This window comes from Centrocercus urophasianus, unplaced genomic scaffold (assembly GCF_019232065.1).
Source record: "Centrocercus urophasianus isolate 14NV4802_14NV808 unplaced genomic scaffold, USGS_Curo_1.0 seq_24, whole genome shotgun sequence".
NCBI classification, from domain to species: domain Eukaryota; kingdom Metazoa; phylum Chordata; class Aves; order Galliformes; family Phasianidae; genus Centrocercus; species Centrocercus urophasianus.
In genome coordinates, this window is record NW_024884800.1 from 10,852,850 (window position 1) to 10,879,639 (window position 26,790).

The window sequence follows — 26,790 nt, forward strand, 5'->3', positions numbered from 1 at the left end:
CCTCCTCCTCCTCCTCCTCCTCCCGTCGCCCTGGAAACCAGAGGCCATGACGCCTCGCCCCGGGTGACAGCCCTGTGACAAAGGCAGCTTTCACGGTGCGGGCGGGATGGGGCCGTCCCTGTAGCCCCTTCCTCCCCACACAATGCTGGGGGTGGCCCGCTACGCGGGGGGACACTTGGTGGCAGCCAGCCTCCGCGGGTTCTGCCATCCTCCTCCTCTTTCACAGGTCAAGGGACAGGGTTCAGCGGCTCCTCCAGGCCATGGGGCGGAGGTAGGTGAAGAAGAGGGCAAGGGCTCATTCTTGTCTCTGTTGCAGGGTGGAGAGCAGGTCAGCCGTCCTCAAAACCCCTCGCACACCCTGGTGGGTCCCCAAGTGTCACTCAGCCTGAAGGAAGTTGTCCATCAAAGCTGGGGAGGCTGTGGGAATACCTGCGGGGCAGGAGGTAGGGACTGCATCAGCAAAGCAAAATTCTGACCCCACTGCTTTTCTCCCAGCCGGGACCACCAGCCACAAGGAACGTGCTGATGCAAGCCTGGAGACCATTTCATAGAATCAGGGAATTATAGAATCACTGAGGCTGGAAAAGACCTCTATGATCACCACATCCAACCGCCAACCCATCCCCACCATGCCCACTAACCATGTCCCCCAGCACCATGTCTCCATGTTTTGTGAACACCTCCAAGGATGGTGACCCCACCACCTGCCTGTGCCACTGTTTGACCATTCTTCCTGAGAAGCTGGTTTTCCCAATACCCAACTTGCAGCAGGATAAACATTGGAGGCTGGAAAGCTTTTTTAGGGAAAAACCTGATCTGCAGCCAAAGTTTGGTCTAGCAGGTGAGTGGTATGTCAGCAAGTATGGTCGGAGATGTGCTTCTGAGTGCTGGGGACCATCACTCTGCTAAGTCATGGAGGTAGCTCAGAAAGTCTTGGAAGAAACTCCAGCATCCTCTTGCAGAGCATCTCCTTGCCTAAAACAAAAGTAAATCTGCCACGAAGTCTCAAGCTACATTAAATCTCCCTGCAGAAACTTCAGATATGCTGCAAGGACAAGCACCTCATTTTGTAGGCAGACAGACCACTGAGGCAAGCAGCATTTCCCAAAAATATGGGGCACATAAGAAGAAATGCACACCAAATGGATCAGAAATTTATATGGTGCAGGAAAAAAATATCAACCAGTCTGTCCCTAATTACATCTATTTTACGTGCAGGCAGAAGAGGGACATGGACACCCCCGTGCTGCCTACATTTTTGCAAGGAAAGAGGTTGAGGATTTGCCATGGGAGTGTTTGCTGTTGCTCAGGGTTGGCAGCATCATCCAGGCTGGGGTCTCATGGGGTGCTTTGAGGGCTCCTCTCCTTCCACCTCTCCCTCCTCTGTCCTCTCCTCTGCCTTCTCCTGGGAGTGGTTTCTGGGAAGCTGGTGATAGAGGAAGGAGCCGCCGTGGCTGCAGGCAGGGAGTGCTGCTCGCATCCACCCTGCAGCTTCTTCCTGCCTCACTGAGCTCCACTTTCCTGTGGCCGAGTCCAAGCCCTTCTTGTCCCCTGCTTTGCAGTGCCTAAAAATAACTCCCCTATGCAGGTCTGGATACAGTTCAGCCCTGTGAAAATGAGGGGAGGCAGGCAGAGCCCCATGACAGGATGGTGCCCAAGGATGCTGGCCCCATTGACATGCAGGTCATGGTATTGCATGGGACCATGGGCATGCCCCACATTAGTGTACCAGCTCTACCTTCCTGTATCTCTCCCTTCTTCTTCAGGAACTACACATTGCTCAAAAAATGGGGCATCTGGTGGTGTTAATGAGCCTTTCTGGCAGAGACTTCAACAGATGCTTCATGCTCCATGCTATGGAGCAAGTGGAATTCCTCCCATTGCTTCCTCCCCTCAAAAGAACATCTTTGGCTGGGGCAGCGGTGGACCTGATGCCAACAGTTTTCTCTAGGAGTGAAATTTGGGTCCTGTTGGATGATGGCCTGATGGGATGATGAGAGGCCAGGCTGGATGGGACCCTGAGCAACCTGATCTGGAGGTTAGCAACCCTGCCTGGGGTAGGGGGGGTTGGAACTAGTCTGTCTTTGAAGTCCCTTCCAAACCAAACCACTTTATGATTCTGTGATTCTATGATTCTTTGATCTGAGATCCCAAAGGCAATTAAGCCCCTGCTTCCACCAGGTTTTGCTGCAGGGATTTTTGCCAGTTGAGCTATGGCTTAGCATAGAAAACATTTGAGGGTTGTTCCTTGCAGAACCATCGCCTTCATTTCTCTTGGCTTTATCTCACTGTGTAGTCACCTGTCTGCCAGCCTCAAAAAAGAAGGTCTGGATGGCTTGCACAGCATCAGCTCGGCCCCTTTCCGCACAGCCTGAGACAGCCAGTGTGCCCACTTTCACGAAGGGCAGTGGCCAGAGGGGCTATCACAAACTCTTGCACGTCCCATATCCTGCTGCTCTGCCTCCTGCTCTCCCTGTAGCCAAGGCATCCTGTTTGCAGGGTGTGCAGGCAGGATTGTGCTCCCTCGCTCTGCCTTTCCCCTCCTGGCTGAGGGCAGGAGGCAGTCAGTGTCCTGGGAAAAGCAAAACTTGAAAGTAAAGCTGAGCTTTTCATTGTCAGGAGGAATTTTTTTTTTTTTCTTTTTGATGCGTTTCCTCTGGGTCGTTTCCTTTTCATTCAAACGGGAGTTAAAAATATGCTTCCGCTGACATCACTCACTGTCCCTTTTCAGAAGAGCTCTGCGCTAGTCTCCCAAACACCCCAGGGCTTTGCATTCCTCCACGGCCATGAGAAACATGCCTGGAATGAGCAGCTGGGGCAGCTGGTGGGGATGGGAAGGACCAGTCAGGGAAATGAGACTCTGGGGCTTTCTGTCTGCCTGGTTAATGGCATCTGGTGGCACTGCCGTTCACATAGGGGACATTCAGCCTCATTGGCTACGCCAGCAGGTGAGGGCAGCTTGGGAAAGTCTGGATCTCACCCCATCTCAAGCTGGGGGTCTCATGGAGAAGAGGGTGAGGGACAGCATGCTGCCCCATGGAACGTTTATTGCTCCATAGATGATGTTAGCAAATCTTTGGGTTCTACTGGGGAAACCCACTGGAGTTCTGGGCCCAGGCAATCCCATGCAATGCTGTGGGATCCTGAGAAGGTTTGTCCCCTTAGGACCAATTGCAGCCCCACCAGCCATCAGCACAGATTTCAGTCAAATATGGTCCAAGTGAGTGGTGACATCTCCATCCATCTACCTTATGGTGGGCCTTGTGCAGGGCTGCAGCTGGGTGCAGGAGGTCAATGGCTCAGAGGTACATGGAGGGTTGAGCAGAGGGGTTGTTTGAAAAATCAAAACCTTCACTACAGACCCAGCTGCAAACTCCATGGGAGAGAAGATGGAACCTTTCCCTTTCTGGTTCCCACTGGGAATAGCAGGGAGGCTCAAGCATTTCTTCCTCACACACGCTGAGAAGTCCCAGTGATTCCAGAGGAAGGCTTCTGGCCCTGAGTCCAGATGTTTATACAGCTGTGGCTTTGTGCTGGGTGGCCCTGAACTTCCACAGAGTATTTGGCACGGGGTCAAAGGGTATGTGCAGCCATGCCTTGCCTTATGGCCTGGGTGGGGAGCAAGGGAAATTGCTGGCCTGGCCTCTGGTGGACTAAGTTGCTGAGAAAGGGTTTTTCTTGCAGTTTTCCCAGCTGAGTGAGCTGAGTGAGCACTTATTCCCAGTGAGAGACTCTAACAGTCCTGAAATCCCTGAGCAATGGGGCAGCTCTTGCCCTGTCCCCACTGCTCCGGGAGATTTAGGAGATGCAGTGACATCCTAAAACTGCAGGCTATGGGCTCTGCATCCCACATGGGATCTCAATTACCTTCTGAAGCTCGAGTGGGTAGGTGATCTGTGCCTATTCTGTGCAGTCACGCTCATCCCTGGCAGCCTCCCTGAGACCTGAAATCTGGGGCCAGGGATATTGTTGGGTGTTGTTCAGAGATCCAGCCTGCCCCAAATCCCCGGAGCCGGGGGCCGAGACTAGCAAGACGCTTTCCAGCCAGGAAACGACAAATAAGGCAATTGCTCCCTCTTGTGACCCAGCGTACAAATGCAGCAGAATTGTCAGGAAGGATGCGACTGGCGTCACGCAGTTTCCACCGCGAAGTCCTCCAGGGTTCTGGCAGTGATCCAGCAGCAAAGTCTATTTTTGTTGGGTCAGTGGTAGCTGGGTCCAGGAAAAAAATTGCGAAAGTTGTGTAGGACAAGAGCTCTCCGAGCCTGCGGGCCGCCCTCCTGCTCTGCACTTTCAACAGGAGTTTCCCTCAATTTCAGCTTTTCCCATTGCCCTTTTGCAGTGATGCTTGAGGAGTCTGGGTCCTCCTTGTCCATGATGCCTCGTTACATAGCTGAAGGCAGCGACTGGGTTTCCTCTTGTAGATTTCTTTTCTCCAGGGCAAGAAATGGCGATTGCCCAGCATCTCCATCTGCTTCATCCACTTGATCATCTTGTTGTCCCTCCCTCCAAGTGCTGTAGCTTCTGGAGGAGAGAGGCATAGGTGAACAATTGGAATAACTAGCAATTGAGGATTATCTAGGCTTGTGAGGAGACAAAATGACACGTGGCCAGAGTCCATGAGGGCAATAGGTTAGATGCTAGGAAAAAAATTATTTATATAGAGGGTGGTGAGGCACTGGCATGGCTGCCCCATTCCTGGAGGTGCCCAAGGCCAGATGATATGGGGCCCTGGGCAGCTGAGCTGGTGGGGGGCAGCCAGCCCCTGGCAGGAATTGGGACTTTGGGGTCTCTTCCAACCTAACCATTCTATGACTCTATGATTCAATGAACACTCAAGAGTATCCCTGTGTGCAGGTGGGAGTCTGGGGTGTCCTGATGCAAGCCAGCAATCAGGGACATGTGAAAGGTGGAAAATTAGAGCAGTACTATCTGGGTCATCGCAGAAGGACAGGGTTAGAAGGAAACGCTCTGCCACTGATAATGAAAATAGTGGTAATAAGCTGGCACAGAGGAGCAGGAGGTACCAGCCTCCTTGATCCAGCTCCAAAGGCCTGACACAACACATCACTGTTACAGATACAATTAAAGACTTCTTCCCCATCCCCAAAACCTCTGTCCATGGGGATCCCTCCCAAAGGGCCAGTCTTGCCCAGGAAGAAGCAGCTTAGGCACTGTGAAGCTGCCTGCGGCCTCTCTGCTTTTCTATGCATGCCAGCTCTGTGGCATTGCTGGAGATGGAGCTGCTCTGCCCATGCATGGAGGTGTGTTAAGAGGGTCAAAAGCAAAAGCTTTGTCTTTACTTTTGTATTCCTGGAGTGCTGATTTCCATTTGAACAAGCTACAACTCTTGGATGCAAATGTGAGTTCTGTTGTCTTCTTTGGACAAATCTTATATGAGTCCTGGGCAAAGAAATGGTGATTTGAGATGTTTTCCTATGTCCCATAAAGATGTAGAACCACAGCACTGCTACTAGAAATGCAGTCAGTGCCAATCCTCCAGCCAGACCCCAAAAAACCCTTCCCATCTCTAGGTGGGCTTTTTGCTTGCCCTCTCCCCAGAGGATGTCTGGCCTCTCTGTCTCAAAAGTATGCAACACAGCTACCTCTGCTCCAGATCCATGTGCTTACCTCTGCAGGATGCCCTCCTTCTGTGCATGAACAGAAAACAGCCCAGCAAGGACAAAGTGAGCCTGGAGGAAGTATCAACTGTTCAGGGGATGCCCCAGCAGATGCAACTGCACCTCTTTTTAGGACTTCACTACCTCCTGCTGTGGCATGGAAGAGGCCAGTATTTGACACTGGCTGCATCAGTACGTCTCCAGGTTGGTCTCAGGAATGGACTTGACCGACAGTGAGCCTCCTTGGCTTTGCTTTAGGGCTATCCATTAATGGGAAAGCAGAATATAAAAGGCTAAGAGATGCCCAGGAGCACTGTGGGAAGAACCAGTGGCAATCTGTTGTGTTATAGATCCTGCAGTTCCCTCTTCGAACATAAACACACAAATTAAAATCATTTACGAGAAAAGTCACTTGTTGGTAATTTATAGCCTTGGCTCTGGAGCAGAGGAGTTCAGGGCTGTGGCACGGGGAGGGGATGTTGCTCTCTCTACCTTACTGTCGTATTTTATTTGGAAAGGCATTACTATTTAGATCAATGCCCAATTTCCACCATTTACGCTATTCAGAGGGAATAATGAGGGAATAAACCAGAATGGTTTGCATTTAAATTTAAAAATCATTTGGGTCTGTGTGGTTTGCAGCTCATTGAAGCATAATGTATCTCTTAGTCTCACCAGTCTGGGGCCTGGGACATTTGGATTCAGCCACGTGCCTGTGTCAAAGTCCCCGTGTGAAGCCACCTGTCCCCAAGCCCTGAGTGCCATAGCTGTGACACATGAACAGTTGCATTTCTTTTGATGGGGCTGCTGTATTCTTCTGGGCACCCGGAGTCTCAATTCCTCTTTCTTCTCCCATAGCCCATTTTGGGAGCAGTGGTATATATGTATGTATGTGGAGGTAATATCCAGAAATGTTGGCCTGTTTGGAGACTACTATGCCTTTTAGCAGGAGGAAGCCAGAAAGTTCAGAAGTAGGTATTTGAACATCAGATTTTCTTTTTCTTCCCTTTCCTATCCTTTCCTTTCCCTTTCCTTCCCTTTTTTCCTTTCCTTCCAGAAAACGGCATGTTGTCCTTGGAAAGCAAAGTAAAGGAAAAAAGGAAAACAATATGTTGTCTCCCAGGATGTACTGCTTCCTGCTGAACTGAGTTCAGGAGCTGTCACCCTCAGCAGTGATGGGTGTCCCATGAGGGAGTGCCACAGAGAGGCAGCAAAGCAGAAAGACCAGAGGTGTCACAGTGTGGGGGAACGTGGCATGCCTCATGCATCACAGTCTGGGATGTCACTGCTCTCATTGAGATAAATGGGGAGGCAGCCCCAGGAGAACCTTGGAGTCACTTCCACTTAGCAGCCTGCAGGAGCTGGCCTGAGACAGGTGAGCAGGAGACAAACCTGACTGTCCAGACACAGCACATGCTTGTGGACAGTGCCACGTGTCATTGGGTGAAGACATATCCTGGATTGCACACCACACATACAGAACAGCAGGGTGTAAGTGGTTTGCTAAGGGTATGGCAGATAGGGACATTCACTTGGCATGCTCTCTGAATACTCCATGGACCTTCAAGGGATGGGCAGTGCCTGAAATTTTCATGTCAGGGTGAAAAATCAAGGCAGAGCAGGGAAAGAGGATGGTGAAAGTGCATAGATGGATGATATGTGGGATCGGTTCTCTGACTTGCTATCAAGCAAAATGCACGTGCAGAGAGGGAAAAGAAGCGTCAAGGCATAAAGAAAACACAATGAAGAGGGATGAGACTTTTAACTGAAAATGAAGCTCAGGGAAATGTCTTGACAAAGGGACGTGTCAGGCCATGCAAGGTTTCCTGGGGAAGTGCAAGAGATCCCCTGGTGGGGGGGGGGGGAGGGGAAAGACTGGTACTCAAAACAGATTAGAGAAAGTGCCCTGGTTGTGGCAAGCCATCCAACTCAGTGCAGGGTTGAAGGAACATGGCTCCTTCCAGCTCAGTCACTGCTGCTTCCAGCTGGGGTGGGCTTCCCTTTCATTCATGTAGTTTTACCATTATTTTAGGTGGCAAAAGACCAGTCTCTTTCATCTTTACACCAAACTCAGAGACTCTCCGCTTCACAGAGAAGGTCCTGAATTTGGGAGCTGCCTGTCCCCCAGGGAGGCAATTTCTTAAATGTGAAGGAGATGGAGTCCAGCCTGGTGGAGGAGATGTTATTCCCCAACCCTCTGGGGCATGGATCTGTCCAGATACCACCAAAACCTGGACCAGAGCTGCATTTAAGGCCTGCATTTCTATGTGTCTCCTTTGATTCAACTAATTGGCCAGCGAGCTGCAGGGAGACCAAAGTGCTGTGTTAAAAGGATGAGATGAAATAAGAGTGCAGAATAAATCATGAGCCAATTTCCAGCATTTTCTTGGCTGAAATGGAATGGTTAATCATTTTGATGGTAAAATTAACATAATTACTCTACCCACCAGCCCAAGCCAGGCTGAACAGTGAAAAAAAAACAGGCTGCTGTTTCACAGGGAGATGTTTATGGAAGTGTTTGAAGGAGTCATGGGATTTGGGTCTGGGAAGAAACTGCCTTGGCCATGCAGAGCCACAATTGCCATGCTTATCCTGAGCATCTGCTGAGTGCAGTTGTTTCCTTGGAGCCACATGAGCCAGATTTCACATGAAATATTTCCCCCTTTCACGGACAAGATTTGTGAAGAGATGGCAGAAACCACAAGAAATTCAAAATAATGAAACAGAATAAAGTTGATGGCATTGTGGTACTTGGGTTAGAGCAACAAGACCCACCCCTTTTCTTATGAATCTTACAAATTCTTGTAAAATCTAACCCAAAAAACTTTCTTCAGGGCCAAATCTCACAGGCCTGTTGGCACCTCACTCCTGCTTTCAGTAATTTTGATTTTGCTGCCCATTAATCCTGTCTTTGTTTTCTTCTATTTTCTGATGGCATACACCTATTTGTTTATACTTGTCTGAAAAAACAAAAACCTCCTCGTGAATTCCATACATACTACATTGCAGTCACCATGATTTTGGTGAAATTAGGTGTTTGCAGGACATTGATTCGAGTCAGGAAAGTCCCCATTGTGCAACACTTTGGCTTTTCAATAGGACACATCTCAAGATCCGTGGCTAGAAATTGACACACTCCTTCTTACCCAAGTGCCCTGAGGTGGTTGTTGCTTATGAACTCTTAATCTAAGGTCTTACATCTTCCCAAATCTCTTATTTCAAGACCTTTATAGAGCGGTACACTCCTTTATCTCAAGTATTGGAAGACCAAATGAGACTCCTGGTCTCAACTCTCTTTCCAAGCAGAGATGTTGTATGGCAAAAGAAGGTAATGGTAATCCCTTCAAATAGGATTTAGGCACTACAGGGCTATAACAGGTAACAAAGAAGGACATTAGCTCACCCCTTCTAACAACCAGTGACAGATCAAGAAGGCTGTGGTCTCTATTCAGAGAAATGCTGCTCCCTTGGCTGCTAACCCTTAAATGAGGGGTTGCACCTGAGCTCCCTGGGCCACATCTTCTCACCTGGTGCTCAACCACTGATTGAGGCTGTGACCTGGCAATTCCACTGCAGATGTCAAGACATTGTTTATGATAGTTTCAAGCGGCTTTCTGCTGCTTTTTTAGTTGCTATGACAGCTTCACTGCCCCACAAAGTCATGTAATCTGCCTTGCCTATTGACTCCATAGCCTTGGTGCTAAAGTATAGTCTTCGGGTGGAGGATGGCCTCACTGCTTAGTATTTGAGAGTTTTATGACAGCTCCTGAGACTCTAGGAAGAGGTCTGTGCTGTCCTGTGAAGTCTAGTGTTTCTCTGATCCTCCTATAATGTTTACAATAAATTCTTACTTTGTTTTTGGGGAAAAAACTGATCAGTAAAGCAGAAACCTTCTAATGACAATCTGAGTTAATGTAGTAACAGAGCCTCCAGCCACTAGAATTTCCTATGAGGTTATTGATTGTAGAACAACACTTGTGTATTGCGTTAACATCATTCGTAAGGAGGACAATCCTTGTTTACTTGTGTTATTAACACTGGAAGACTCAAGGGCCTTTCCACATACATTCATTTGCATGTTTCTTCCAATGAGAAGTAATAAAATATTAATATAGTTAAAGGAATGGGGGATAGAAAGAGGCCTTGCATTGCTCCTCTGCTTGACTGAGTGGGTGAGCCACACGTTCTTCAGCAGAAGAGCAAGGGAGGACTGAGGGCAGAGAGCACACTCAAGTTTTGGTCACCCAGTCCTTGCAATTGAAGATACACACAGCATTCTCAGCACCTCACCTCCTCCTCACTCAGGTGGCCCTGTTTCACATCCATTGTACCCAACTCATCAGCAGGAAGGTCTGGAGGACTCCTGGGCTGGTGAGCAATCTATGCCAATGCACAAATCCAGTGGCCATGCAGGATGGACCATCAGCTTTTATTTCCTCCGTGAGCAGCAGAAACAACCCGGACACAATGAGCTGAAGCCATGGGCTAATCAGGATGTATAGCCAGCCACAGAGACCATGAATATTTAACGAGCCCTGTTAAAGGATTTTTAGAAGTGCGCTCCCCACGGACAAGACAATGACTTCTTTGTTTATCATTTTTTCCCCTTTTCCTGTTGCCACTAATCACTAACTCTCTGCTCCTTACTGGCACCTTTGAGGAGCTTTGGGGATGACTTATATGCTCCAGCCTGGAGAAAAAATAAAAAAAAAAACAACAACAAAACACCAGCATAGGTGGTCACAGCACTGGGGTCTCCCTACACTGCTGCCCAGGCTGAAGCAAATAGAAGAGGGGAATAGATTGGGATGAGCATGGTAGAAAGCTGACAAGTGAACCCAAGTCATGAGTAGATGTTTTAAATTTATGTATGATGCCTGCAAGGAAGGACTAGCAATGCTGAGTACTGGTGTTGGCCTACCAGCCTCCTCTCTCCCTCCCTGGGCTAGAAACCCTCCTCTCTTCCTTCCTCCCTCTCTCCAGCACCCACCTCCTATGGGCAAAAGGCTGTCTCCAGAACCCCTCCCTTCATGCACACCACAAGGGCTGGGCTCTCAGCATCTCTTCCCAAGGCCATCCTCCTCCTTCAGAGCTTCACCAGCAAGGGGAGGGAGCAGCCACATCCACAGGGATCCCATGGGAGAGGCGAGCGACTCATCATGTTAATGCTAATGTTAATGGAACACCAGAGCATCCCGTTTTACTCACCAGCCTCTTGTTGACATGACCTACTTTGCCAGAGCCTCACTCATGCACTTAGCACGGCGTGTGTGAGCGTGTCAGCTCACGCCCTTGACCACATCCTTCTTTTTTTTGCTGAGCTCCCTCTGAGACAGAAAACCATGACCTGACCATCACTGTGGTGCAATACCCTGAGGAGGATTTGAGTTACATTTTGATGCTCTGAGTTTCACTGTGACATAAAACCAAGGGAATGAGCATGTCACTGCAGGGAGGGCATCATCCTCAAGCCTCACTGGAATCTGCTTTCCCTGTGAAAAACAGATAAGATTCTAACCTCAGCAGGATGTCCCAGGGAGTCTTCCTTAATCCTGATTCTGAAACTTTGAGGAAAAGCAAAAATTTAAAGATTTCAGATGAAGATCCCCTTTAGACTAAAGCAGCTGGGAAGCATATGGGCAGCACTGATCATTCCTGATTAATTCAGGTGGGCACCTCATGATGTCTAGACTCACCTGCACACAGCAGGAGGGAGAAGGCAGGCTCTCCAGCCTTTGGGATTTAGTTATTGTGAAACATCTGCATATTTATCTTGTTCTTCATCTGTCAGCCCTGGGATTTGTATTCCTTTCTACCAGATCTGAGGACAAAAGACGTGGGAACCATGTGAAGAGTCAGATCCTGCACAGGCTGGAAGAGTCTCATTGTACCTCAGTTTTTAAATGCAGAAACACAGATGACAGCACCAATATCCTAGGTAATCCTAGATGGATACCTGCTTGTAATGATAGCTTGTAGGCCCTCTTCTGGAGGGTCTGAAGGTATCCTCTGCCCCACTCAGTCTGGGACATTACTAGTTAGGTGCAAAAATTGATTTCAGAAGAAAGCTTCATTTCTGTTCTTTTTCCCCCCAAAATTTAGAATGTCTTCCCATATAGCAAAACACAAAACTCTCAGAGAGAAATATTACATCTTCCATTCCTTTGAGAATAAAAGGAGCTGAGAGGTGAAACTTGCTAATGCAGGTTCCCATGCTTCTACCACTGATTCAGCACCCCCATGTCACTCAAATTCTTCCTTTCTGTGAATACAGACACCAAATTGCTGAGGAAGGCTGTGGTTTGACCTGCCTGTAGTCGCCTGTTAACTGGCCAGCTTGTAGCAGACTCCCTCAGTCTCCATCTTATGTAATATAATTCAATTTGAGAAAAGCAGAGCTGGTCTCAGCCCCATTCCCCTCTGAGTTTGCTTCATGTCAGGGCAGCACAGGCTGCTGAGCGGCAGAGAACTCCCCTTCCTCCTTGCATTAATTTGCTTTTGGTTCAGTTGCTGGCTTGTCCTCCAAGCCAACCTATAGTGCTTCTTAATTGACTGGAGGGAGCTAGCTGAGCTGACAAAGTGCTCTCAGGGGCCAAATCCTCCCCTCCATAGCCCTCCCAGCCACCAGTAGATAGAGCAGCAGGAAACCAAGATAGGGATTTGGGCTGACTCCCCTTCTGTAAATGCTTCCATAAACATGTGGCTGAAAACTGTTTCTCTAGCCCCCTATCTCCAGCCATCTAAACAAAACCATGTTTTTCAGCTGCAGTTTGTAGCTAAACTGGTGGGTTTTAATCTATCTTAACACAAGTTCACCATAGGTTCTTGGGACACTTTCCTTAGCACAGTGAGCGATGTGGTCACCCCATTTGGAAGACTGCTGTGTGAATCCCTTTGCTCTTAGTGCAAGAGGTATCATGAGGCAACCAACTGCTAAGTGCAGAAATCCTGCTGCAGTTCAACAGGAGGCTATGATCAGCCTAAGTTACCATAATCTGAGCAAGGTCTCTTTAGTGTTCTTGAAGTTACAGCAACAGCAACCTTCCTTGTTTGTTTCAGAGCCCAAGCTTGAATGGCTAATGGAAGCTGCATACAGAAGTCAAGAGATATTGATACACGGACATACCATGCATCCAACCACAAAGACCTCCACGTGCTAAGAAGCTCATTCATAACTCTCAGCCCATGGTAGAGCTTACAGTTCCCTCCCCTGATCTCCCAGCCCTTTCCTTAAGGAGATGAGGCTCAGAAGTGACGCAAGAGCTTCTTGCTGTATTGGGGTGCAGGAAAAGGCAGTAACAGATAACTAGTACTAATTAAAAAAAAAAAAAAAAAAAAAAAAATTACAATTCAGTTAAAGAAAGAAAGAGTTGCTTACCCATTCCAAGGATCAGAGCCTGCCAAACACTCCAAAAGAGGGATCTCCAGGTAGAGATCCTTCCTTGGGGCCAGCCAGCCCTTAAATGTGGCTTATGGAGGAGGGGAACCAGGTTCCCCCCTTCTGGTTGCACAGATGAATTGCTTTCACCTGTGCTCCCAGGGCTGGCTTTGTTGCTCCACCAGGTGCTCCATTATTGGTTCAGGCCATGACTTAGCAATTCCCAAACACGGAGCCAAGACCATGGACATTGTGGCTGATGACATAACCTGAACTGGGGCAACCATACATAGGCATTCCTGGTCTGGTGGTTGGCGACCCTGCACATAGCAGGGGTGTTGAAACTAGATGATCATTGTGGTCATTTTCAACCTAGGCCATTCTGTGATTCCATTCTATGGTTCTCTGTGCGGCCGGCCTCATCCGCTGTGATTTCTGTGTGCATGATGTATGAGCCATATCTCAACACATCCCAGGGTGAGAAGTTTTATCTCACTAGGTGTGATCCTGGTGGCACCCAAGCAGAACATTTCCCCTTTCTTTTTCTCCACTCCCAAACTAGCACGAGGACACTGAATCGTAAAATCATTAAGGTTGGAAAGACCACTAAGAACATCTAGTCCAATCTTCAGTGCACACTGTGACCACTCTGGACAGTTTCCCTCAGTGCCACATTGACTCTTTTCTTGAATACATCCAAGGACAATGTCTCTAGCACCTCCCTGGGCAGCCTATTCCAATATCTCACTACTCTTGAGATGTTTTTCCTAATATCCAACCTGAACATCCCCTGGCACAACTTATGGCCATTTCCTGAAGAGAGCAAAGGCAGAAAGCACTCAAACCGAGCCCAGCATTTTTGTGTGTTTTGCCCTGAAGTCTGCAATCCTAACCCAAGGATGCTGAAGAAATGGCTGCACCCAAGCCTTTACTCCTAAGACCCTTCCCCTGAATGTGTGGATATGCATCTGAGCATGTGTGCCATGCACAGGAACTTCTGCAGCAATGCTAATGGCATGGAGAAAAGCCATTAAAGGAGGAAGAGTTGAGGTTACACTATTGTGCTGAAAAGTTTATTGCTGCCTGTAGAGACATCAGGTCTGTACTTCCAGGATTACTCAGTGCTTAATGCCGAGTGCTGCACATTACTTTTGCTGGGAAGCCCATTTGGGGTTCTTCCAAAATGGAAAAATTAAAGGGCTTCCCTAATAAAAGTGCTCTCCTAAAAAAAAAAAAAAGTCATCCAAATCCACACCAGGCACCCAAATTGAAGCAGCCAGTGTGGGGGAAAGACAATGCTCTGGAGCCGAAGAACAGTCCTGCTGTGTGAGGCTGGCACTTGGAGGAAACTCACATCTGCTCCCTGCCTCTGCTAGGTTCTCCCAGGACTCAGCTATGGGGGAGAAGACACAGGTTTACACCAGAATTTGAGTTCACTGCAGGTAAACTCAGGACGTTGTTTGGGAAATTCTTCTCCCAGTTCTTCCAACATAAGGAAACTTACCTCCTAAAAGGTGTGGTGACTTGTTCGCAGCCTTGCTGTGAACAGATGGAGATCTGTTCTCTGTATGTAGAAGCAAGGCCTTCCGAGTCCCAGTGTTACCTCCAGACTTTGGGCCACTCTTTTCCCAGCAGCTGGTGTACGTCTGGGAACACAATTAGTGCCTGAAATAGATGCAGACTGGATGGTGTGGGAGCAACGATTTGGGGAAGTGGCAGCATTTCTGCCCTAAGCCAGGTGGTGTGGCTCCTTCTTGCTCCTCTTCTGGCACCTAACTCCTATCTGAAATCAATGAGAGTAAGGTGCCAAGATGCGAGTTAGACTCTGTGTCTCTTTGTAACTGGTAGATATTATAACTTCTCATAGGCACTGACTGGAAACCAAGCTGAACATGGACCAAAAGTTTTGCACTGTCCTCAGTAGGTCCTTAATCTGCCCACGCTAACAAAGAAACCTTCAGGCTCTATCTTGCGTAGATCAGACATTGTATGTCAATGACAAAAAGTGAATTTACACATGTATCATTGCCCACAGTTGCCAACCTTCCTTGATCCAAAGAGCTGTCAGAACATTGTTCAAGTCTCTGCACTTGAGGAAAAACAATCTCTGTAATGCAGGTGTAAATTTTGGTTGTGCTTTGGCCATTGATGTGCAGCACTGCAACCTGAGGCTGCACAGGGATGCTTTGGACCCATTGTACACACTGGGTTCCCTTGCAGAAGATGTGTATAATGGTGCTTTCATTGCACCTCTCCTTTCCTAGCACTGAAGGCTCTTCCAAGTGTGTCTTCTCCAAGGCTTGCTGGTTTTCAGGACAACTGAGGGAGGATCTGTTTGATCATCCCTTACATCTGCTTGTTCCAGACCTCTCCATTCACTCCCACTAACGTACACTCAGATGGATGCTCTCCTGAATCTCTCAATGAGCTATCTCCAGAATCAGTAGACAAATCAGTAGAAAATGGGTGGGTGAGACTGCAGGTTCTAGGGAAGGAATGAAGTTTGGGGAAAGGGAAGAAAAGTGTTTTATCCTCATGGTGCTGCGAATTTCCTTGCAGAGAGCAGCAAGGTTCAAACTGCAGATGAGCTCAAGCCCGGCGTAGGCAGATGATTCCCTCCTGCCCAAAGCCTTCCTCCCTCCCTCTTCTCACTTGCTGGCCCTGAAATAAATCAGGGATGGGGTTGCTGGCAGCTCACAGCCCTTCAGGAATTGTTGTGTTGTGTGTTATAAAATCCATGGGGGAAGATAATGTAGTCTTTCATAGCTTGTGTGTCAACTCTGCCTTCCTCATGAGCCTTTAAGGCAGCTCTCTGATTAGACTGATGCAAATGAGCTTTTAGCAGTGGTAGCACAGAGCCTGGGATGTAGGAGAACAGGACGAGATGTCTGGTGTAAGAACTAGACTGCTTACAGCCAAAATAGTGCCCTGAGAGAACGGGCCAGGGCTTGAGCATCTCCCTTCTGCTCTTTCTACCATTGCTAGTACTCAAAAAGCTCCTTTGCCTTTAGGGAAGAAGATCCATCATCTCTTGGATCATAGAAGCAGAATCATTAAGGTTGGAAAAGACCTCTAAGATCATCTTGTCCAAGCGTGCACCTACAATCACCATGCCCACTATCCATGTCCCTCAGCACCACATCTGAACATTTCTTGAACACCTCCAGGGACGGTGCCTCCACCAGCTCCCAGTGCGGGTCCTGCTCTGCTGAGCACTGCAGAGGGTCTGCAGGCTGCCAGCACTGGGATCTGTGCCCCCTGGCTGTCCTCTGGTTTCTCGCACTTGGTGCTGCTGTGGGACAAGTTGCTGATGGACACATGGAGGCCAACTTTTCAAAAAAGGCTCTTTCCACCTGCCAAGTGAGGCTCACGTGGTACAGAAGACACCCAGAGGGGGATATAAGAAGAACATTCAGTCTTGAACCATCGTTTCTCTAACCAGAACTGCACTTTAAAACCAGGCATTTCCTTTGCAAGTCAAACACCTGTTTCTGCTAAAAACCCATCCGCCACTAGTCTGTCCTACTTGAGAAGCTAGTATTTTATTCAGGGCTGATCCATTTTTCTTTTAATTCAGATCAATGCGGGTTAATTGAGAGCAGCTTATTTTTACTTCTGCTGGTCTCTGCCTGCCAAGATCAATACCAGTCATTTCCACTTAAACCATTGTACCTTTACTGGAACTACCAGCACACCCGAGCTCTCCAGCAGCGCCTTACGGCCCAGCCCCGTAGATGTGGTTCCTCGTGTGATAATTGAAACCCGTCTCTCGTCAGTCTGGCTGCAGCGGCATCCTCGTAATGCTGGGAGGAAATGGACCCATGCTCCGTCCCTGACCAGGAGATATATATTACAGCATGAAACATCTGCACGCTAAAAATACTCGGAGAGGGGCAACCGTTCATTGATCCTCCCCTGCGTTAATGGGGCCGCAGCCGTCCCTCTGGCCGCCCTTTGCCGCTAGATGGGGCGATGCAGCAGCTGCTGCAGCCCCGGAGCCGCGAGGCCGGAGAGGTAACTTTCCATTCCCTATCCCAAAAATACCGAAGTGCCTTTGCTCAGCCCCGGAGAATGAGGAGCCTTGCGCTCTTTGACCCACATCTTTATTTATTTATAGGTTTGTTTCTTTCTTTCTTTATTGCAAAAATCCCTGCAATGTTCATGGGAAGTGCTGGTGCGCAGGCAAAATTGGAAGTAGCATGGGTGCTCTGTTGCTCGCTCTGCAACCAGTTTGGATGGGAGCTCTGCAACCTGTGCGTGGGACACATCTCTCCCCCAGCTACAGCACATGGATGCAAAGCAGTGAATACCCACAAGGCCATTTTAACTCCTCACCCCAATTTTCTGGATACAAGGAACATTGCCCACAGATACTGACAGGAGAGTACCAACAGCTCAACCTGTCCTGGTGGGCAGGCTGATGGACTTTGTGGCATACAAGGTAGATATTTAAGACAAGCTGCACCATTTCTGTTTGCCTTGAACCATCCGGCAAGCATGATGGCCCAAGCACAGCAGCCTCTCCCTTTTCTTGCCCCCTTCCTTCTTCCCGTGCTCAGCCACTGTTCCTGTGGTACCCAGCTCATTTCTCGCTGTCTGCATTTACAATAGCTGAGCAGTGGGTCCTGCTCTGATGGAGCTTGTGGAAGCTTTTTAAGCATTATTTTTGGCATTTCATTAGCATTAATGGAGAGAAAAATCAGATGGATGGAGAAAAAAATCAGATGGATATAGGGGAGGCAGAAGATCCTCTGTGATGCATAAGGACTCTTTCCTCACAATCTGCTTACTGAGTTTTAGCTGGTGCTTTGCTTTGCTGCCCAGCCTGATGGCTGTCTGTCTGTACAAAGGACAGCTTTGGATATAGCTTTGGATGGGGGGAAGTAGAGGGAGAGGAGGGAACCATCGTAGAGATCATAAAACCCCTAATGTTAGAAAAGACCTCTAAGATTACCAACTCCAATTGTCAGCCCATCCCCACCATGCCCACTAACCATGTCCCTCAGTGCCACATCTCCATGCTTCTTGAACACCTCCAGGGATGGTGACTCCACCACTTCCCTGGGCAGATGGGAAAATCACTGCCTCCTTCTCCTTCCCTCGTAGGTGGCTGGTTCAGCTGGTGCCTTCCTTGTCTCCCAGCCGTGGTGGCTGATGTTAAGAGAAAACAAGAATTATTCATTTCCTGATGGGCAAACCCAGCAGGCTTGCAGGACAGAATGGTCAGTAAGACCTGGTCATAAGTGTCACAGGATAATGGCTTTGCTCCACATCCCTCAAGCAGAAGATTTGAAGGGTCATTAAAAACTGTTGGTGTCCATAAGGGTGGTACACTGGGGCTCCAGCTTGTGCCTTTTATTCTCTTTGGCTGTATCCATCAAGGCGATGGACTTGGAGGAGCCTTATTTCAGCTAAATGTGTCTCTAATTGATTTGTGGGTCTGTGTAGGGTGTCAATATTTTTCCACCTAGGGAGGAGCTGATCAGGAGAAAAGGAAAGAGATTGGTGAGAGTGGAAGGGATGGGAGAAAGTCTGCTGGGGAGCCTTGGTGAACGACTTCTCTCTGGAACCATCAAACTCCAATTTGTCACTACCCCTCCATGGGGTTTCCTGGTAATGGGGTCCATCCCAGGGCAGAAGTTAACTCCAATTAGAGGGCTTGAAGGCTGGGTTTTCGATCCCACGCCTGCCCACAGCATCCGTGTCAGCTCCCGTTATGGAGATGGGCAGGAGAGCAGCTGGGAGCACTGTGTGGACAATAAGAGCCGCCCTGGGAGCCTTCCTGTTGCAGCCCAGTCCCTTCTCCTCCTCCTCTTTCCCAGTGATGGACCATCAGCTGAGGGCTTGCCCACACTTGGCTTGTCACTTATCACCTTTATGAGCCCTCCATAAAGGTTAGTCATGACCCATCCCATGTTCTTGCATACCATATCCCTTGTAGCTCCATCCACCTTCATCCCACTTCCCATCTATCTCAAGCACAATTTTTATCTTTATCCATAAGCAGTGTTCATGTTCTCATCACTTTTGGCCACCTCTCCATGCTGGTGCCCACTTTCCAGTGTTTGACCCTGGTGACTGATGGGTCTGTTGTCATCACCTGCTGGTGGTGGCAGACATAGGTGAGACCTTTGAAGATGAAAAAGTGATACTGCCCTGCAAAGCCCTTGGACATGAACCAGAAAATAGGTACAGGCGGTCAAGGGCAGGATGGGGGAACGGGGTGTGAGCGTGGGAACAACTTTCACCTATTAGTCACTGGGATTTCTCTGGAGCAGTGGCACTGAGGTACAGAGGAGAACCAAAGGCACCACGTTACCCCATGTGAGAGCCCTGCAACATCTGAGATTCCCCCAGCAAAATCTCTCCCTGATGTCATCAGTCCCATCAGGAAGGCCCTGGGGTGCCCCCCTGTCTGTGTTTTCTTTCTCATCTTCCATGATTTCTCTACTCTCCCCTCCTTCTTTTGAACACTGTAGAACATTTTATTGTAATAAAGCACATCAGTTGTGCTTCCAAACATGTATTCTTTCTTTTATTTTTTTTTTTCTCCCCAAGACTCTGTTTTGCAAAGTTTTGACTTGATTTGTGTTTCATGAACAGGTTTTGGTTGTATTCACCCAAATAGAACTGAAACTTGTTCTTGAAATCCAGATCAAGTTAAAAGAGAAGATTTCATTTTAAGAAAGTGGGGTAGTTATTAGAAATTATTATCAAGTATTTATTAGCAGGGGCTCTTTTCCAAGAGCAGTATGATTCTTAATCAGTCTTGAATAGGGAAGTGACAAGCTGAAAACACATTGAAGCATAAATAGCTGCAAAATGAAGTACAGTGCTGTGTTGAGAAACAGGATAAGGCACCTTTTTTCCCTGATGAAAAAAAAAAAATAAATAAAAAATCCAGAGTTCCCATGCATCCAAACTGCTTTTTTCCCAATGACCCGGATGGCGCAGGAGCTGCTTTGGGAAAGCGCAGGAGCCGGTTCTCCCTCCCCGTCTCGTCCTCCCACCGAATAACCCGAGCTCCAGCTCCGCTCTCACCCTCTCCATCCCCACCTCCTGCCTGTGCCCCCTGGCTGCCAGCAGTCCTGCCTGACAGCTGACGCCGGCTCCGATGACCCCACGGGTCCCCGCGCCGCTGCTCGCCCTGCGTCTGGCGCTGGACCAGCGCACGTGCGATGGATGGGAGCAGGCACCGCCCGCAGCAAGTCAGCCCCACCACGCTTCTTTCAAGCCCGGGCTGAGCACGCAAGCTGCCGGCTGTCGGGTGTGGGGCGGAGAGAATAGCTCTACACGGTAATTACGGCGAGTTGGAAATTGTCGGCAATATGGTGAGCATGGCAGGTAGCGGCTCAGCCCCCAAGCCAGGCGGCAGATGGAAATCCGTGCGGATGAAGAGAGCAGGACTCCCGGGTTAAAGTGCTGCGAGGGAGGGTTCGGGGATGGGCAGGGACTGAGCGAGAGAAATCTCCCACGGGAGATGACCCCGCTCTTCCCCTCTCAGCCACCCACGCTGATTTTTATTCCGGTCTCACCGAACCGCCCTCTCTGCGGGTCTGGAGGTGAGCATCCCCTGCACATGAGCAGCATGCAGTGCCAGCCACGTCTGTTTGTCCTTATAGTGCTGAAATAACCCTCACTGCTATCATATCTGAGAGCATTGCCATCTCGCATGGCCCCTTGCAGTACCTGATGCATTTTGCAAAGGGGTTATGCCCAAAGTCCACCTGGTGTCATACCATAGCCATGCAATGATGACATGGACCACAGGGGACACCATACCAGAAGGTATAAGGAAACTTCAAGCTTTTTTTGCCTTCTGAGATTTGCAGCTTGGCCGAGTTCTGCGTGGGTTATACAGGGCAGCTCCCAAGAGCAGCTCCCATTACATAGCCGGTTATAATGGCATGGGACAGAGATAGTCAGCCCCATGCCATGAGGACTTCATAGGCAGCAGGCATGAGTAGGTCTGGGACATCCATCCTCATCCCCTGGATGCTCAGGTGGGTTGTTTTACTATTTGTCAGTCTGAAGGCTCAGCTCACTGAGGATCTGATGGTCTTCAGCTTTCTTTGAACCTCTCACCCTCATGGGAGGGATGGGAGAAAACTGCAGAGTGCAGGGAGCAGAATTCACAATCGCATGAGGAGTGCCTTGTCCCACTCAATTTCTTAGAATAAATCAGGTAAAGATGCAACAGAAGAGGAATAGTTGCTCTGGACTCAATCGTGGTTCTTCTTTGAAGGTTTAGGTGCCCAAATCCCCTGAAGGACGCTGAGGATGTGCCATGTGGTGAGGAGGGAGCCCACCAGCCTCCAGCTGGAGTGCGCTGGGACCACGGCCGGGGGGATGGCAGCAGGCAGGGCACGAGCGCATCACAGCTGCGAACATCAACCTGTCCCCAAGAAACCAGGCTCTCGTTTCCTCCTCAGTAGACGTTTATTGGCCAGGCACCAGACCGTGCTCGAGGGATGGCCTCGCAGGCGTATCGGGTGGCCGTGCTCCGCATTATCGGGCGGCTTCCCTGCTCCATTTCTGTTCATGTGTCCCTGCCACCAGGATCGGATTACGGGGCCTTCACAAAGCACCAGCCATCTATTATTCAGCCGCCGTGTGCTACCGTATATGTTGGTTACGGAGCCGAGCTGACCCGCGAGGTGGGCGTCAGTGCCTGCACAGGGGCGGTGCTGTAAATCACCCTCTGTGAGATCTCAGGATGCGAGCAGACGGCTGGCGGAAACCACTCGGAGGTGCCTGACTCCAGTAATGCTTTATATAGCACGAGCAAAACCCATCCCATGAATTCCCGTCAGAGGGATGGGTGGTGAGACCAGCATCTTCCCAAGAAAGGTGGGGAACCTCTCACTGGGTCGGCCAATGGGAAATGGGTCTGATCTTCCTGACCTCCAGATGGATGGGGGACAAAAAGCCATCCAGAGGGATGAACCAGGAGTTTCTGGTGAGATCTCTCCCTGCTGATGGCCTGAAGGTGTTAAATGCTTGGAAACCAGAGCAGAGCAGAAGTGAATATATCTGCAGTGTACCGGGGGGGGGGGAAATTCCCAAGGGCTGTTCTTGCTGGGAAAGGTTTTGCTGCTATTGAGTTTGGGGGTGGGAAGGGGTAAATCTGTTCAGATGAGATTTCAGTTCGAAAATAAGCAGGTAAACAAAAATGAGCAGAGTTAATGGTGATGAACTTCTGGCATGTTATTAGAATCCAACACTTTGATTTTCTGTTTCTTAATCAACTTTTTTTTTCATTCATAATTTTGCTTTTAAATTTTTCTTCCTTTCCAGTTAATCCAAGTAAAAACATTTGCATTGCAATGTCACTGTCACCAAACTGGAACATCCCCCGTACTCTCCCCAGCTCCCTCTCCCCAGATAATGCCTTTTACAGGGAAATCCAGTCTTTGCATTCTCCATCGAACAGAAATACAAGCTCCTTCATGTCTCTATGTTCTTCACAAACACATTTGTAAAATGTACCGTCCTAAATGTCAACAATATAAGAAAGCATTGGATGGCCATGGAGGACAGGGGCTCCAGCAGCACCATCAATGCAAAAAACATCTCATTGGTTCCCAAAACCTCCAGGGTCACTTGGGTTTACATGGTTGTGATGTTTGGCCATGCAGGGCTGGACACTGGGGTGGGAAGCTGGTGGGTGCAGAGGGGTAGATTTAGAGAAGCTCTTGCACAGGAGTGAAGATCCAGACCCCTGCAGGGAAGGCATGAGCGTGTGTTTCTTGCTCCCACCCACCCTGTGGGCTTGGGGTGATCAGGATCATCAAACACAAGTGGTTTTGCATGGAGCCAGGAGCTGTGCTCAATGATTATGGGCCCCTTCCAACTTGGGATATCCTATGATTCTACAATTCTAAGACTTTGTCCACCTTCGTGCTGCTTTCATGGAGCATTACTCATTTTTAACCAAGAAAACCAAACCTTCTGCTCTTCTCTCCTTGCCTTGCCTTCCAGGACAGCCTGACAGGACTCGTGGGCTCACCCTCTGCCTCCTCTCTGTGGGATTTCCACAAGGACCTGTGCCTGCAGCGCTGAGATGTCCACTCCGCACTGCGCTGCTCACCTTCCGTGCTCAAGCCTTGCCTGCCCAGTATGTTATTTCTCAATGGACAAGCTTAACAGAGATGTCTTGGGTTTTTAAAAATAGTTAATATTTAAATATTAATTGAGCCATTAATTACATCTGAGCCCCAGAACAAAACAGCTGTGAATAATTAATGAGAGGGCCTATAGTAAATGCCTCTAATAATTCACAAAGCAACTGAACCAGGTATTTTCAGCGCATTCAGCGAGAGGAGAAGCAGGGAAGAGGGGAGGCAAGCAGGGGCAAGAGTGGTGAAGGAAGGGGCTAAGAGCAGAAATGAAGCATCGTGGGCTGCTTGGTACTGTTCCTTCAAGGGTTTCTCAGCGTTTGCACCAGGGGATATTAGGAAGAATTTATTCCCAGGAAGAGTTGTGAGGTATAGGAACAGGCTGCCCAGGGAGATGGAGTCACCATTCCTGGGCTGTTTAAGGAAAGGGTAGATGTGGTACTTAGATACGTGGTTTAGTAAACAATATTGGTGGTATGTGGACGGTTGGATTAGATAATCTCAGAGATGTCTTTTCCAACCTTAATGATTCTATGATTCTATAATTCTATGATCTTCAGTACATCCAGCTGTTGAAAAGGGTAGATTTCCTCTCTGATTTCAAAGGGGGAAAGTGCATTAGAGGGAGACATAGTCTTCCCCAGAAGTGGACTTCGAAAGACCGCTGGTACTCCAGGTATGCTCCCCTGCAGCTATGTCTCAGGGGTTATGGCCTGTGGCTTCACACACCTGGCCACACGAGGTCCTGTCCCTCCCTCCTGGAGCTGGGCATCAATGATCTCTTTGTGCATCAGCAGAGAAGTTTGTGCAGGACAGTGTGACCCTATGGACCAGCCTCTCGCTGTAGCTGGCAAGGTCTCCAAGGCAGAGATGTTTCACCTGTTGTGGCCATCCACAAGGTCCACATCTCAGAGGTGAATGCTGCATCTCCTTCTGAGGCTGCTGAGGAGAGGATTAGTCACAGCTCCCCACAGTTGATTGACAACCATTAAATGAGTGCGAGTTACCATTCTTCTTGATGGCCCAATAGATACATGACACGCACCCCACTGCTACCAAAGAAGCTTCCCTTTGCAAGACATGAAAATGATACAACGCACCATGTGCTTGAAAACTGTGACCCTCCTGACCATATTAACAACCGTGTAATCAGCAAGCATCAGGGCCTTTCTAATGAAGCACTGCCATTCTCTCCAAGCCATGCAAAGGTTTGGCTAAATGCAGCTTTGTTCCTTTTAACAGATGAAAAATTCAGTCCCCTTTCTTAGCTTATTGACCTCCAGCAAATACAGGAGGGAAAGAAGCCACTGCCTTTCTGGTTCTGATAGTATGATATTCACAACTTAGAGCTGGAGAGAGAATAACAAAACGGATTGGAATAATTACATCAATTTCTACCTCTCTATCTATGTGGATGCAGAGTTTATAAATTAACCAAAAAACACTTGCAAATCTGCATAACCAGTTACCTATGTTCCTAATGCTTTCAATTTATCCTAATAGACATTTAATGAATACTTTATAAAGCCTCAGATAGGGTATTTTAAAATCAATGGTGCTATTTTATTGCTGTTTGTATTATCTTTATTTGGACGGTGTCTTAGCACTCTGATGCCCATTGATTTCAGACCTTGATCAATGAAAGAAGGTTTTGGTTTAAATACATGGAGATGCAAAAGAGATGCTGGATTTGGGGGTGAAGGGCTCTCTCACAAGTGAGAAGTTGCTGAGATCATACTCATGGCTCAGAATTAGGGCAGCACAAGGTAATCCACTGCCTCTGCATAACTCTCCTCTTCCCTCTTTGTCTTCTGGGGTAACAGCAATAAATTGTCCTCAAAGCAGCTCTGCATGGACTGAGCAAGCAGGAGGTTTATGTCCCTTCTGCTTGGGCTACCTCAGAACCAGGTTGCTTGGGTGTTTTATCTGCATTCACATCATGGGTATTCTCCTAAATACCTCTGAAAGCCTCGTGCCAGTGCCAGTTCAGCTGCACTTACACCAATGGCAACGATGCCCAGATCTGATGGATAGATATGAAGCTTGACAGCTTCTCCCATCAGTATCAGCTCAATCAGCTCCACATCCATTGATTTCTCTTTTCTGTCTCTGGTTCCCTCCAGACTGGCTGAGTGTAGATGAAACCCGTAATGAAATGGATGAGCTCCATGGGAGCACAAGTGCTTTTTGGCTGAGTTCTGGGGGAGAGTTGTCTGAACCAGGAGACATTGTGGAGATTTCTCCTTGGATTTGAAAGCAAAAGCAAATTGCAGGGAACGTTTCCCCTGACATTTCATTCAGTAAAATTTCATTCAGTTTATCAAACTGGGAGAATGTTGCATGAATTTTGATGATTTATTTCAAATTGGCATTTTTTCCTTTTTCAGCAGCAGAAATTTGAATTACAGACTGGGAATCAGGACTCATACCAATCTTTGGGGTAACCTCATGGCTTTGTGAACTGGGAATGCTGGTGCAGGCTGAAAGCTGCTTTCAGTCTTCTACAACCATACAAACAAATTTGGGAAAACTGTCTCCAACCAGAATGAACTGGAGATCTGACTCCCTTCACTACAAGGCAGACCACTCAGCATGGTACTAGATGACCTTTAACATCCTTTCCAACCCAATACAATCTGTGATTTTGTGACCTCCCTCAAGATGAGAAGGGAGATAAACCATTATGGGTAGAAACCAGTATGGCTAGAGACAGCAACACCATGTTCTTGCTCAGCCAATGGGAGGCGCTGAGCCCAAGTCTCCCTTTATGCTGCAGGAGATTATGGTGATGCACTTTCCCCAGAAAGCTGCCTTCTTCCGTATCAATCACTAACGAAATCACAAGTGTGAGGGGTGAAGCTGAGATATAACCAACAGGCTCAAGTCACGATCACCCCATGGTCTGAGTGGATACTGAAGTGTTCCTGACAGAGTGGAGGTTGTTTCACAGGCATGGAGAGGTCTGAGCCTCTGTATGGCCTGAGATCAGGATTCAACTCCAGCAGCAGTGATTTTCTCTTAAATCCCTCTTAAATCTTAAAGGTGGGAATCATGCTCAGGACTTCCCATGTGGTACTGAAACTTTCCATCAGAAAAAAAAGCAATCTTTTCTCATTGCTGCTCTAGTGAGCAGCATGCACCCTAATCCTGCCATCCATTCATACTCCTGTGCTTTGCATAACTCATCTGCTTTGCTTGGACATAACGGTTTTCTTGACTTGGGGGATTTTCAGGTTTTTTGCAAGAATATCTGAAATCAAATCACTTTGGAAATCCCTTTTTGGTTCTCCATCCCTGATTTTTCAGTTTAGCCAAGCAGCCACTACCTGCAGAGCCCTGCTATCATGGCAAGACTATGGCTCAGCTGCACCCTTCATGCTAATGCATTGCTGAGGGCATTAATCAGGGCTCCCAGGATGTAGTTCACAGCAGGTTCAGCCCATTTCATGTCATCTGGGCAAGACCAGAGCTCACACCAGACTTCACATGAGCTCTCCCTGACCTGTGGGCAGCAGTTTCCCCACTTGACTCAGCCTGCTGCTGAGCTCCTCACTGCCTTGTACACCACCAGGTGTATCCACCTGATGACTCCTATCCCATACCTGAAGCTTCTGCACCTCGTCAAGGGGACCTTTCTTCTTTTGAGGTGCTGTTCACCTTTGGGAATGCACAG